We start from the raw sequence: 15223 nt of genomic DNA on the forward strand, positions 1-15223 counted from the left end.
ATTTCTCAGTTTAAAAAGCTAGATTACTTTGCTTTCTGAATGTGATCTTTTCACAGATTTCTTTTCTGTGGGTAGATGGTTCACCTTGGGAACCAAAAAAGATTTCATATCTCCCTCTCAGCACCTCCACCTTTCCATATATGTTCCTCATAAAAAAAGGCCCATCTTGACTTCCTCTTTAAAGATTTCTTGACTCAAAGGGTCTTAAGACTGTTGACTCCCAGAAACTCCAAGTTATAGAAACTTTAGATTCTAGAATCCTGAAATCTTTGACTCCTGATCTTAGACTTGGAGTATCCCATTTAGGAGAGACATCTTATTTGAGGATTTGGTTCCAGAGTTAGCAGGTGAGCAAATATTCCAACCCAGGACAGTCAAACTAACCCCCTGCCCCTGTAAATTCTTCAGGAGACCCTATCCTGGAGCCATCCACTGCTCAGTGAGTCCAGGGATGGAACAAATCCCTGCCTTTTCAGTTGAGCTGAAGATCAAGTATCTGGTGTGAGTTTAGGGGCTATGGTGTAGTAAAGTACATATCTTTAAACCCTGGAATGTCACTCAAGGTGGCAAGATGCCACAACCACCATGAGAGGTACCCAGGAGGCAAAGCCACATTGCTGTCATTTTACATTCTCGTGACATATACGGAAACCCCAAACTGCTCTCTCCCTCTCTCTCCCTCCCCAGTCATAGTTGAAGCTCTATATAGTATTCAATCAAAGAAAATTAAAATCACAGACGTTTGGGGGTGGAAGGAACCTCACAGCCAGGCCCTGTCAAATGCTGAAGTCTCCTGTACAGCATTCCCCCAAAGAGTTCATTCGGCATCTTTTGAATTCCTTCAGTGGTAGGGAGTTCACCACCTTGCAAGATAGGCCTTATCACTTTGGCTCACCTTTAGTTATATTGTTGGAACAAGATGTACCTATAGCTCTGATCATTATTAAACATCTCAAAGCTCCTTCCCTGCAGCAGCTGGGACACGGAGAAAATTAAGCCCCGCCTGGATGGGGAGCCCTAAAGTGCCAGTGTTGAGATAGAAATGATGCTCTGGGCACTCGGAGAAGGACCAGTCACTCTAATGAGCCTGATGAGCCCCTTGAAACCACTCCCCCCAATTTTGCATGTAATTTCTGAATATTCATGGACTCTTAAAGTCCCATGAGCCAGTCCAAATCTCTTATAACATAGATGAAAAAAAGGTCACACAGCACCTAAGGGGCAGAGTCAGGATCCAAACCTGCATCTTCTGCCTCAAATCCTGCCGACTCCCCCCACCCCACTCCCACATCAGGCCCCTTTTCCCAGCCCAGCCTAGACAAGCCCAGAATCTGAGATCTAAAGCAGAGCCTCCCCGCCACTGGGATTGGGGGTGGGGGTGGGCAGGTTAGATCTTCATGGCAACCCTCAACCACAGGAGCCACAGGAGACCTTGGTGTGTGCCCAGGCCAGCGAAGGGGCGGACAGCTGGGCCGGGTGATGGGTGGTTTTAATATTTAAACACAGTTTGCCGCTGCACAGCCAAAGGCGAAAGCAGCTGCCTCCTTTTTCTTCTCCTTCCTCTCCTTCCTTCCCTCCCTTTTTTTAAATCTTTAATGTCTCCCGCCAGCCCACCAGTGGGGGAGGTGTTGCTGGAGTGTCATATTTCAAAGGGTTGCCACAGCCGGAGGGATATTTAGAGCATTTTCAGCCAATCCATTGTGTATAAATAAATAAATAAATAAATAAATAAATAAATAAATAAATAAATAAATATATATATATATATTTCATTATCCCCTTCGGGGCTGCCGGAGAATATATTCTTTTAATATGTATAATATATTTGAGCTGATACATGACTCGTAGAGGGGAGGGAGGGAGGTTGGCCCACAACTGACATTTTAGAGGCATTTCCAGGCAAGAGAAACAGCTGACTTTGGGAAAGAGGAGGGCTCCATTCAGCTGAGGTTGGCCTCTGGCGTCCTGCCGCGGGGAGGGCATGGAGTCTAAAGTCCGATCCCTACCTTGTGTCTGAGCCCCGCGTGGATATTTATTTGGTCCTTTAAGAAGTTTCATCTGACCCTTTGGGGTATCCATAGCTTTCCGCTGTTCAGTAGTATTCAGCCATAACAAAGGATTTGGGGGCAACATTTCCCAGATCTGCTGCAGCTTCAGATGTTCAAGGCTATATGCTAGCTGTGTGACCTTGGGCAAGCTGCTTAAACTCTCTGAACCTTAGTGCCTTCGTCTGTTAAAGGAGATTGCAGGCCTGCCTTGCAGGGTGAAATCAGATGGTGTATGTGAACAAGGAAAGAGATTGCAAGAGAGTGCTCACAACTGGGGCTGTGACCCAGTTATGGGGCGGGGTGGGGGGTGGGGTGAGAAAGGGCTTCCCTGGAGAAATGCCAGAGACCTAAAGGAGGGATGACTCCAGATGAAGAAGGTCAGTGAGAGAAAATATTCCATTCTCTCCCAAGCCAATAGTCCATACCTCCCAGGCCAGCAAGGCAAGGGATCTTTAGACCATTTGAGACCCACTAGCCGGATGAGTACAGAATGAACTGGGCTGCCCTCAGCTGGCAGGCTTAGCTTGGAGTGAGCCTGGGGCCTGAGTGGCCCTCAGGGCCTCAGCCTCCCCTGCCTTAACCTCTGCAAGTACATCGTGCAAGGACTTGAACCTCCATATCCTGTTTTGCTTGCCAGTCCTTCTTGGTGATTCCCACAGTTGCTTCCCAGGAAGCAAAGTAATATCTTCCTTGGTAGCTGGCATCATTTAGAAACGAGGTCAAAATGAAAAGGTGGCTTGTTTTTCCCTGGCATTTCTCAGCATCTCAGAATCTCCAGAAGCCTCTGCCCATTTGTCTCTCTCAGGGCTCCCTCCTCATTCTCTTGTCACTGCCTCTTCCTTCACCTGGCAGAGGAAGACAGAGGTCACCAGGGTCCCAGTGGGAATAGAAACCCTGAGCTCTGGGGCAGGGCCTCCCACACATAGACCCAGACCAGCCGAATCAGCACCACCTGGAAGCTTCTGAGTCAGTAGATTTGGGGCCCAGGGATATTTCCCAACACTCCAGAGTGTTGGGAAACTTGGCCAGGCCAAGTTTAGGAGCCTTAATCCTTGAGTTCAGAACCACAACCCATCCCCAAAGGCAGGGGAGTACAGAGGCAGGGCTGGACTCTGTTCTGGGATCCCTGTTTCTGCCAGCAGTTCTTAAATTCTGTGACTCTCTCCACCTGCTTTCCTCACAGCCTCCCCCATCTCAGCAAAGGGCACTTCCAGCCACCTAATTTTTTAATGCATCATCTTGGATTCTTCCCTGTCCCCTACCTCTCATCTAACAGAAGAACCATCACCCCTGCTTTAAAATATATCCAGAATCCACAACCTCCCTGGCTGCCACCCTGAGGCACCAGCATTTCTCCCCTGAATTATTGCAACGGCTTCCTCTCTGGTCTTCCAGCTTCCATTCATGCCCTGCCCCAGCCTATTCTCCATCCAGCAGCCAGAAGGATCTTTTAAAAATACGAACCTGATCATTTTCCTTGCCCTGTTTTCACCCTTTCCACTTGCCTCACCTTTGCATGATTGGCTCCATCTCATCTTTCAGCTCCTGGTTTAAATGCTGCCTCAGTAGAGTCCTTCCCCGGACAGTTCCAGCTAAGAGAAGCCTCCCCCTCCTCAGTTATTCTTTTTTTTTTCCTTTTTAAAAATTTATTTATTTTATTTGTTTATTTTTGGCTGTGTCGGGTCTTTGTTGCTGCGAATGGGCTTTCTCTAGTTGCGGTGAAGGGGGGTTACTCTTCATCGCGGTGTGCAGGCTACTCATTGCAGTGGCTTCTCTTGTTGAGGAGCACGTGCTCTAAGTGCACGGGCTTCAGTAGTTGTGGCATGCGGGCTTCAGTAGTTGTGGCTCACGGGCTCTAGAGCGCAGGCTCAGTAGTTGTGGCGCACGGACTTAGTTGCTCCGCGGCACGTAGGATCTTCCCGGACCAGGGCTCGAACCCGTGTCCCCTGCATCGGCAGGCAGATTCTTAACCACTGCGCCGCCAGGGAAGCCCCTCAGTTATTCTTTATCTCTGCCCTTTCTTGGTTTCCTTCACAGCACTGATCCCAATTTGTAATTATTAGTTTGTTGTTTACCTGTTGGACAATCTGTCTCCCCGCTCAGGATGGGGAGGTCCCTGAGGCAGGGCCTCATTTTCCTGTTTACTGCTGTCTCCCCTGGACCCAGCACAAAGCCTGCTGCCCTGTGGGGGCCCCATATACATTTCTGGAAGAGCAGATACTTGATTGGCCCAATTCATCATTTTGAGTCGGACTGCTTAGGTAATAAAAATACGCACTCTTGGGTCATATCACCATCCCATTGCCCAAGTGAGCAGGGTCCAGGAAGGAGCAGGGTGGTCTCGTCTAGAAGTGGTTGTCTGGACAGGGCAAGGATGGAGTTCCCAGGACACTAGTCCAGCCACCTCTTAAGCCTCTAGCCTGAGCAAGGATGAAGCAGAAAGGGCAGGAGAGAACTGGAGGTGCTGGTTCCCTACATACCCATTTTACAGATGAGTAAACATCTCATCTTCAGTCCCCTCAACCCCTCCCTTATATTGGGCAACCTCCAGAGAGGTGCCTCCCCAGCCTTGCCCTCCAGACCTCACCCCTGGGCTCACAGACGCCCCAGCAGCTAACAAGGACTTAGAGGGGATTGAGAGTTCGAGTCCATCCCTCTGCCTCAGAGCACGTCTGAGCGCCCCAGTTAGACGGCAGCACTCCCACCCTGTATCCGAGGGACCCCCTCCTTTCCCACGCTAAATCTGGAGATTTGGGACTGGGATTTAGGAGATCTGAGTAGCCTCCCGTCCCTTTTCTGGGCCTCAGTTTCCCTTTCTGGACTAGGGGAGGTATTTTGAGGCTGCGGGAATCTCACACCAGGCCGAGCACGGTCTCTCGCGGTCCCGGTCCGCCCTCCGCCCGCGTCAGACGAGCGTGGATGGGGCGCCGCTTCTCCGCGGAGCGCTGGCGCCCCCTGCTGGAGAGAGACGGGAGGGCAGCCCTGGCCCCAGCCGCCGCGGGTGCTGTCTGCAGGCGGAGAGCCGCGTGGCCTCCCGGGTGGACAGTGCCCCCGGGGCCTGGAACCACGGGTGGCTGCCGGGAGATTCGGACACATGGAGGCACAGATACATTCTAGGCCCACCCTAAAACATAGGCCCAATACCACCCGGGCCCTTCCAGTGGTCCCAGGAGCCCAGAAAACCACCTAGTCACCCATTGGTGGGAAAAATGCCACATTCAGGGGGCAGGCTGAGTCCGAAGGGAGAGGAGAGTCCCCTTCCACCGCTCAGCGTTACAGGAGACCCTCAGGAAATTCTGGGTGTGGGGTTTGAGACCCCTGGAGCCACCATGTCATGATTTCTCCTCTCCTGTGTACGCTGTTCCCCTGCGGGGTTCAGAAAGTGTCAGGCTCTCCTAGGAGCCACAGCAGGAACCTGCCACTTGGGAGGAGGACCCCTAAATCCAGCAGATCCCTGGCTCAGAGCCCTTACATTTGGAAATCAGCCCTGACGGCTTCTTATTCATTCACTGTGGACATGCCACGTATTTGCTGGGCACCGTTCACATCAGGTGGTGAGCAAAGTACCGCCCTGATGACACTTAGTGGGGAAGATGGACCCTATACAAAAAGCAAGCAAATAGGTAACATAATCCCAGTTGATTATCCAGCAGTTCTATGCTCAGTATACCCAAGAGAAATGAAAATATATGTCCATATGTCCACACCCATACTTGCATGTGAATGTTCATAGCAGCTTTAATTCTGATCGTTGAGACCTGGACACAGCCCAGGTGTCCTTCAACAAGAAAGTGAACAAACCACCTGAGGTGCAACCAGACGATGGAATACACCTCAGCCATAGAACTGCATGAACTACCCATACGCACAACAAAGTGCGTGAATCTCAAAAACATTACACTGAGCAAAAGAAAACAAATGCAAAAGAGCACGTGCCGAATTATTCCATGTATGTGAAATTCTAGAAAAGGAAAAGCTGAGATTCAGTGACAGAAAGTGGGCCAGTGGGTCCCTGGGGCAGGAAGAAAGCCATCTAACTGAACTTTGGGGGATAGAAATGTTGATTCCAGGGCTGGTTACGGACTTACTTATTTGTCAAAACTCATCACACTGCACACTTTAAATGAGTGTCTTATATGTAAGTTATACCTCAATAAAGCTGATTTTTTAAAAGATGCAGTGCCAACAGCTATGAAGACAATAGGATGAATGGAGAAAGGATATATTTAGGATAACGTGGTCAGAGATGCTTCTCTGAGGAGCTGATATTCAAACTGAGAATTGAAACAGGCAAGCTGCACTTGGCTGTATCTTAGAGGAAACATCTCAGGAGCAAGACTAGCAAGTGCAAAGGCCCTGAGGCAGGAAGGACCCTCCCTTCATGCCCCAAATAACTGAAACAAAGCTTAGATCATCATATACCCAAGGGCTGCCAATTTCTGGCCTAAGTAAAACAATAAAAAGGGAGCTTGCTCCCCCTTCATACTGGTCTTGGTTTTCTGGTTGTGCCCACAGACTGCTGTAAGTGGTGTGCTAATAGGGCCCACTCCAGCTCTGGGTTTCATCTGGGTGAATGAAACCTGCAGCTCCAGGGCAGGAGGGGGAAGTAGGGGTGTTCCTGGCATTTCTTGCCTCTCTGTCTCCCTTTGGGTTCCCATGAAAGCAGACTCTGAGACAAAGATTAGGATGCAGGTGATTTCTATGGGAGGTGGTCCCAGGAAGCACAATTTGAGAGCGGAAAGCGATCCTGGGAAGGGAAGAAAGCCAGTACAGGGTTGTTAAGGAGGAGGTCCCTGCTGTGTGCAACTGGGGCTGATCTGGCTGGAGGCCTCCGGGACACCTCCTGGAGCACATGGTCGAGGGCCAGTCCTGGGCCATGAACTCCTTGGTGAGTCCAGCTGCCTGGTGTGTGTGGGGTGACCTGCTTCTGGCCAGAGAATACCCTCAGGCAGAGAGACACAGAAAGATGTCAGCGAGGGCAGTACTGCCTGCGGGCCACCTCCAGGATGGGGTGAGGGAGGGGCATGGGCAGGGCACCAACCACATCTGCTACAGCATCTGACTGGGGACACGGGGCAGGAGCTATAGAGAGTTCTGCAATTTTTATTTCGTTTCAGGTTATAAGGATCTGAATCTCATAAGGTGCAGCCTCTCTAACATGGCTGACTCTGGCACCTCCTTTTAGAAGTGTGCATTTGAGGGCTCAGAGCAAGGGAGGGTCAGGGTCAGGGTAGGGTTGGAGGTGGGAAGGGCTTGTCTTTTTATCCTTTTCACCTGGTCTTTCATGGAGCAAAATTCATAATGAGGTCAAAATTGATGAGGTCAGTTTTTCCTTTTATGGATCATATTTTTGCTGTCATGTATAAGAGGTCTTTGCCTGACTCTAGATCCTGAAGATGTTCTCCTATGGTTTTTTTCTAAAAGTGTTTTCTGTTCAGCCTCAGTGATATCCACTACTCTGTCTTCCAGCTCGCTGATCCGTTCTTCTGTATCATTTAGCTTCCTGTTGATTCCTTCCAGTGCATTTTTCACCTCAGTTATTGTATTCTTTATCTCAGTTTAGTTGTTCTTTATATCTTCTTTTTTTAAAAAATGTTTTTTATTTTTATTAAAATTTATTTATTTAATTTATTATTTTTGGCTGCTTTGGGTCTTTGTTGCTGCGCGTGGGCTTTCTCTAGTTGCGGCGAGCAGGGGCTACTCTTCTCTGCAGTGCATTGTGGTGGCTTCTCTTGTGGAGCACAGGCTCCAGGTACGCGGGCTTCAGTAGTTGTGGCTCATGGGCTCTAGAGGGCAGGCTCAGTAGTTGTGGCGCACAGGCTTAGTTGCTCCGCGGCATGTGCGATCTTCCCGGACCGGGGCACGAACCCGTATCCCCTGCATCGGCAGGAGGACTCTCAGCCACTGTGCCACCAGGGAAGCCCTCTAATTCTTTTTTTTTTTAAGCGCTAACATCTCACTCTGTGCATCCATTCTTCTCCCGATTTCTTTGAACATCTTTACCATCATTACCTTGAGCTCTTTCTCAGGTAGATGGCCTATCTCCAGCTCATTTATTTCTTTTCCTGGGGTTTTATCTTGTTCCTCCATTTGGAACATGTTCCTCTATCGTCTCATTTCACCTAACTTACTGTTTTTATTTCTATGTATCTGATAGGTTGGTTATGTTTCCGGAATTTAGAGAAGTGGCCTTTTGTAAGAAACGTCCTAGGCATCCCAGCAGTGCACTCCCCTCTTGTCACCAGAGCTATATGTTCTAGGGGTGTCCCCTTGGTGGGCTGCATGGGTCCTTCTGTTGTGGTGGGCTGACTACTGAGGGTGGTCTGGTAGGCTTGGTTGGCCCCCAGTCCGGTTGGTTGCCAGGCCCTGCCTTGTGCAGAGGCGGCTGGCCCTGGTTGGTGGGGCCACTTCACAAGGTGGCTGGCTGCAGAACCCCAGGGGGCCCCAAGGCTAGTGCTGGCTCACTGGTGGGTGGAGTCAAGGTCCAGGAGATCTCAGGGTGGTGCCCACCCACCGGTGGGTGAAGCCAGGTCCTGGAGCTAGTGCCAGCACACTGGTGGGCAGAGACAGGTCCTAGGGTCTGGCTGCAGGGCCCAGGGGGCCCAGATCTGGTGTCAGGTGGCTGGTGGATGGGGCCAGTTCCTGACACAGCTAACTTTGGGGTCCCGAGTGTCCCAAAGCTTGTGTTAGCCTGCTGCTGGGTGGGGCCAGTGCCCAGCTGGTCCCAGGGCAGATGCTGGCTTGCCGTGGGTGGGCTGGGTCCACAGGCTGGGGGCTGTTATTGTTCTGGGGCTGGCGCCACTGGTGGGCAGAGCTGGGACCCAGAGACTAAGGCTACAGGGCCCTGGGGGTCCTGGGTCTAATACCTGTGTCCTGGTATGTGGAACCAGGTCCTGGGCCCTCTGGTGGGCAAGGCCAAGTCTAGGGCTAGCTGTGGGTTAAGAGGGTCCTAAGGCAGCCTGTCTGCTGGTGGGTGGGACTGTGTCCTCGCCCAGTTAGGTGCTTGGCCTGAGGCGTCCCAGTACTGGTGACTACAGGCTGTTGGGCAGGGGCTGGGCTGGCTCCTGAGGCCAGTAAGCTCGAGGGAGGGTTCCACAATGGCACTTGCCAGCACTAGTGTCTACGTGGTAGAAGGAGCTCCCAAAATCGGGAGGCAGTGTCTGTGTCCCCAGGGGAAGCTCCAGTTGCCTCCTGCCTCTCTGGGAGACTCTCCAAGATCAGCAGGTTGGTCTGACCCAAGCTCCTTTCAAATTACTGTTTCTGCCTTGGGTCCTGGAGTGTGTGCGACTTTGTGTGCACCGTTTAAGACTCCTGAAAGCCAGCCCTGCTGGCCTTCAAAGCCAAACATCCTGGGGACTCATCTTCCTGGTGCAGGACCTCCAGACTTGGGAGTCTGATGAGGGACTCAGGCCCCTCGCTCCTTGGAGAGAATCTGCCTGTCTTGTGGTTCCTTCTTTGTAACGTCTGTCATAGAAGATCTTTTCTGATAGGTTCCAGTCTTTTTCATCAATGCTTGTCGTACAACTAGTTGTAATTTTGGTCAATGCTGTTGTATAACTAGCTGTAATTCTGGTCAGTGCTGTTGTATAACTAGTTGTGATTTTGGTCGATGCTTGTTGTATACCTAGTTGTGATTTTGGTCAATGCTGTTGTATAACTAGCTGTAATTTTGGTCAATGCTGTTGTATAACTAGCTGTAATTTTGGTCAATGCTGTTGTATAACTAGTTGTGATTTTGGTGTGCCTGTGAGAGGTGGTGCAGTTCAGGGTGTTTCTACTACACCATCTTGGCCAATCTTCCTATTCACTTTAGTTATCATACAACTTACTTAAATTTTTTTTATTGTGGTGAAATACACATAAGTATTTTATTCTTTTTGGTGCTACTGTAAAGGAAATTGTTTTCTTAGTTTCCTTTTCAGATTGTTCGTCGTTTGTGTACAGAGATGCAACTGACTTGTGTGTTGACTTTGTATCCTGTTAATTTGCTGAATTCATTTATTAGTTCTAACAGTTCTTTTGGTGGAATCTTTAGGGTTTTACATATAAGATCATATCATCTATGAACAGAGATCACTTTACATTTTGCTTTTCAATTTGGATTCCTTTTATTTCTTTTTATTGTCTAATTACTCTGGCTAGAACTTTCAGTATTGTGTTGAATAGACGTGGTGAAAGCAGACATCCTTGCATTTTTTCCTGATATTAGAGGAAGAGCTTCCAGTCTTTCACCATAAAGTATGACGTGCGTGTGGATTTTCATGTATGGCTTTTATTATGTTGAAGTAGCTTCCTTATTCCTAGTTTGTTGAGTGTTTTTCTCATGAAAGGGTGTTGCATTTTGTCAAGGGCTTTTCTGAATCAATTGAGATGATCATGCGGGTTTCTCTTCCCCTTCATTGTGTTAATGTGGTGCATTACACTGATCGATTTTTGTATGTTGAACCAACCTTGTATTGCAGGAATAAATTCCATTTGGTGATGGTGTATAATCTTTTTAATATGCTGCTGAAGCAATACCTTTATGGATCTAACTCCTAGGGTAATGAAAATAAAACAAAAATAAACAAATGGGATCTAATGAAACTTAAAATATTTTGCACAGTAAAGGAAACCATAAACAAAACGAAAAGACAACCCACAGAATGGAAGAAAATATTTGCAAACCGAACAACTGACAAGGGATTAGTCTCCAAAATATACAAACAGCTCATGCAGCTCAATATCAAAAAAACAAACAACCCAATCAGAAAATGGGCAGAAGATCTAAAAAGACATTTCTCCAAAGAAGACATCCAGATGGCCAAAAAGCACACAAAAGGATGCTCAACATCACTAATTATATGAGAAATGCAGATCAAAACTACAGTGAGGTATCACCTCACACCTCATATGGTCAGGATGGCCATCATCAAAAGGTCTACAAATAAGAAATGCTGGAGAGGGTGTGGAAAAAAGGGAACCCTCCTACACTGTTGGTGGGAATGTAAACTGGTACAACCACTATGGAAAACAGAACAGAGGTTTCTTAAAAAAACAAAGAGTTGCCATATGATTCAGCAAACCCGCTCCTGGACGTATATCCCGAGAAAAGCATAATTCAAAAAGATACATGCACCCCAGTGTTCACTGCAGCACTATTTACAATAGCCAAGACATGGAAGCAACCTAAATGTCCATCAACAGAGGAATGGATAAAGAAGATGTGGTATGTATATACAATGGAATATTATTCAGCCATTTAAAACGAATGAAATAATGCCATTTGCAGCAACATGTATGGACACAGAGATTATCATACTAAGTGAAGTAGGTCAGACAGAGAAAGACAAATGTCATATGATTATCACTTATATGTGGAATCTAAAAAAAATGATACAGATGGGCTTATCTGCAAAACAGAAACAGACTCACAGACTTCAGGGGCAGGCTTGTGGTTGCCAAAGGGGAGGGGTGGGGAGGAGGGATAAATTGGGATTAACATATGCACACTGCTGTATGTAGAATGGATGATCAGCGGGGACCTACTCTGTGGCAAAGGGAGCTCTACTCAGTATTCTGTAACAGCCTATATGAGAGAGGAATCTGAAAAAGAATGGATATATGTATGTGTGTGGCTGTATCATTTTGCTGTGCACTTGAAACTAACACAACATTGTAAATCAACTATACTCCAATATAAAATTTAAAAATTTTTTAAATAAATAAAAACAGTTATAGAAAAATAAAAAAATATGCTGCTGAATTTGGTTTGCTAGTATTTTGTTGAGATTTTTGTGTCATAGTTCATAAGGAGGTTGGTCTGTAGATTTTTTTTGTTTTGGTTTGGTTTTTTTTTTTTGTAGTATCTTCATCTGGCTTTGGTATCAAGACAATAATGCTGGCTTTATAAAATAAGTTAGAAAATGTTCCCTCCTCTTCAATTTTCTGGAAAAGTTTGAGAAGGGGTGGTATTAGTTCTTCTTTAAATGTTTGGTAGAACTCACCAGTATAGCCATCAGGTTCAGGGCTTTTATTTGTTGGGAGATTTTTGATTGCTGATTCAATCTCCTTATCAGTTATAGATCTATTCGGATTTTCTATTTCTGTATTATTTAGTTTTGGAAGGCTTTGTGTTCTAGGGACTTGCCCATTTCCTCTAGGTTATCCAATTTGTTGGTGTAGGATTATTTTATTATGATCTTATATTTCTTTTTTTTTTCTCTAGAGTTGGTAATAATGCCCACACTTTCATTTCTGATGTTAGTATCTGAGTCTTCTCTTTCTCTCTTAGTCCATGTAGTTAAAGGTATGTCAATTTTGTTAAACTTTTCAAAGAACCAACTTTTGGTTTTATTGATTTTTCTCTCTTGTTTCTTATTCTCTATTTAATTTATCTCTGATCTGATCTTTATTATTTCCTTCCCTCTGCTGGCTTTGGGTTTAATTTGTTCTTCCTTTTCTAGTTCCTTCAGTTGTAAAGTTAGGTTATGGATTTGAGATCTTTCTTGTTTGTTTTTTTTTTTAATATAAGCATTTATAGCTATAAATCACCCCTTAACATTTCTTTTGCTATGTGTCATAAGTTTTGGTATGTTATGTTTTCATTTTCATTCATCTGTAAGATTTTTCTAATTTCCTCTGTGATTTCTTCTTTGATCATTTGTTGTTTTAAAATGTACTGTTTAATTTCCACAAGTGTGTGAATTTTCCAGTTTTACTTCTGCTACTTTTTAAAATTTAAGAATATAGCATGTTAGTATATATGCTCCTCAGTAAAGAGAAAGAAATATTTATGATCAGAACAAGCCCTTCATTTCAATGCTACTTAGTTTGGGATGAAGATAAAATTCTAAACAATAAGACAATTATATGATTCTCATTTTCAGAGTTTTTAAAAATCCAGCAGTGAGAATTCCTCTTCAGATATATATATACTCACCTCAGAAAGTACGCAGATTCTTTCGTTCAACAAATATGGACTATTTCACCAGGTAGTCTACTAGAAAACAGGGTTACATCAGTGAATTAAACAGGCAAACATCCCTGCCTCCCAGGAAGAGGAGGAGACAGATAGTAAACAATAAGCTTATTAAACGAATAAATTACATAATATGTTTCAAGTTAACATGTTACAAGGTAAGTGCTATGGGAAAAAATAGAACTGAGTGAAAGGTATCTGAGTGTGGGGTAGGTTGCAGTTTCAGATAGGATGGTGAGGTCAGCCTTGTTTAATAGATGGTACTTGAATATAGATTTACAGGATGTGAGGGAATAAGCCATGCAAATATCTGAAGGAAGGGCATTCCAGCAGAGGGAAGAGCCCATGCAAATTCATAAGGGGGGGTGGGGGGAAGATGTGTGGAATCTGCAAAGAACAAACATGAGGCTGGAGTGCTGCAGAGGTGATGCCCAAGGTGTAGCAGGGAGGCAGCTCAGGGAGATCTTATAGGATTTAGGATTTAACTCTGGGAGAAATAAAGGGACATTGAGGATTTTGAGTCTTGACATGATCTGATTTATTTTATTTTATTTTTATTTTTATTTTTTTAATTTATTTATTTTTGGCTGCGCTGGGTCTTTGTTGCTGTGCGCCGGCTTTCTCTAGTTGCAGCGAGCAGGGGCTACTCTTCGTTGCAGTGCACAGACTTCTCATTGCGGTGGCTTCTCTTGTTGTGGAGCACAGGCTCTAGGCGTGCGGGTTTCAGTAGTTGTGGCTCGCGGGCTGTAGAGCGCAGGCTCAGTAGTTGTGGCACACAGGCTTAATTGCTCTGAGGCATGTGGGATCTTCCCGGACCAGAGCTCGAACCCATGTCCGCTGCATTGGCAAGTGGATTCTTAACCACTGCGCCACCAGGGAAGTCCAATCTGATTTATTTTTAACAAAATCACCATGGCTGCTGGGTCTTGACCACAGCAGAGCTAGGCTGGAACGAGGAGGCCAGTAAGAAGGCATTTGCAGTAATCCAGGTAAGAGATGATGGTACCTTGGATCAGGATATTAGTGGCAGAAATAGTGAGAAATGGTTGGATTCTGGAGCTCTTTCAAAGCAGGAGTCACAGAGATTGACCAGAGGTAAGGCAAGTGTCAAGGATGACTCTAAGGGGAAAATGGAGAAAAGGGAAGGAGGGCCTTACCATCAGCTGAGATGGAAAAGACTGCAAGTTGAGCAGATCTAGGGTGGGGGAAGGGTCAAGATTCCTGATTTGGACACTGAGTTTGAGATGCCTGCCAGATATCCAAGCAATGGTATCCAGTCGACAGTTCAGAAGAGTGATTTTAACCCCCTTCTCTGGCAGAGTCAGACACTGAGAATTAATTCCTTATCAACATGATGTCATGACTTTTGCACAACAAACTTTTGTTTCTGGAAACCATCTGAAGCAATCTCCAGGATCAGTCTTTCATGGAGTGTGTCAAGTTATTTACCAATGTCCGCAAAGTGATGGGAGAAGTGTTCTTAGCCTCTCGGGGCTGCTTTCCAGCTTGGAAAAATACTCACAATCTTTTTGTTTTGTTTTGTTTTGTTTTAATGTATTTATTTATTTACTTTTGGCTGCGTTGTTTCTTCGTTGCTGAGCACGGGATTTCTCTAGTTGCAGCGAGCGGAGGCTGCTCTTCAATGCAGTGTGTGGGCTTCTCATTGCAGTGGCTTCTCTTGTTGCAGAACATGGGCTCTAGGCGCGCGGGCTTCAGTAGTTGTGGCTTGCGGCCTCTAGAGTGCAGGCTCGGTAGTTGTGGCGCACGGGCTTAGTTGCTCCGCAGCATGTGGGATCTTCCCGGACCAGGGCTCGAACCCGTGTCCCCTGCATTGGCAGGTGGATGCTCGACCACTGTGCCACCAGGGAAGCCCACTCACGATCTTTTAATTCAATTTTTAAGTGTCTCTTTATAACCAGATCACTGAAGCCACAAAAAGGGTTTTGGCATTTGTCTTATGTCTGACAGACTGTGTGGGATTGGCGATCTCCCTCCTATGGCACAGGGGGTTGTGTGGGGTCCCAGAGATCATCAGGGCAGCGACTGCTTCCTGAGTGTTTGCTGTGCGCCTTGCTTTCTGATCACACAACTTCTATGTTTATTCAGTTCTAATACACTGTTTTTTTCACATTGCTAAGATTAGGATTTTGGTGAAATATAGAAAAAAAATTGAGGAAACCATGATTTTTAAAGGTTTTTTTTTTATTTTTAACTT

This window comes from Kogia breviceps, chromosome 14 (assembly GCF_026419965.1).
Source record: "Kogia breviceps isolate mKogBre1 chromosome 14, mKogBre1 haplotype 1, whole genome shotgun sequence".
In the NCBI taxonomy this organism is placed as follows: Eukaryota; Metazoa; Chordata; class Mammalia; order Artiodactyla; family Physeteridae; genus Kogia; species Kogia breviceps.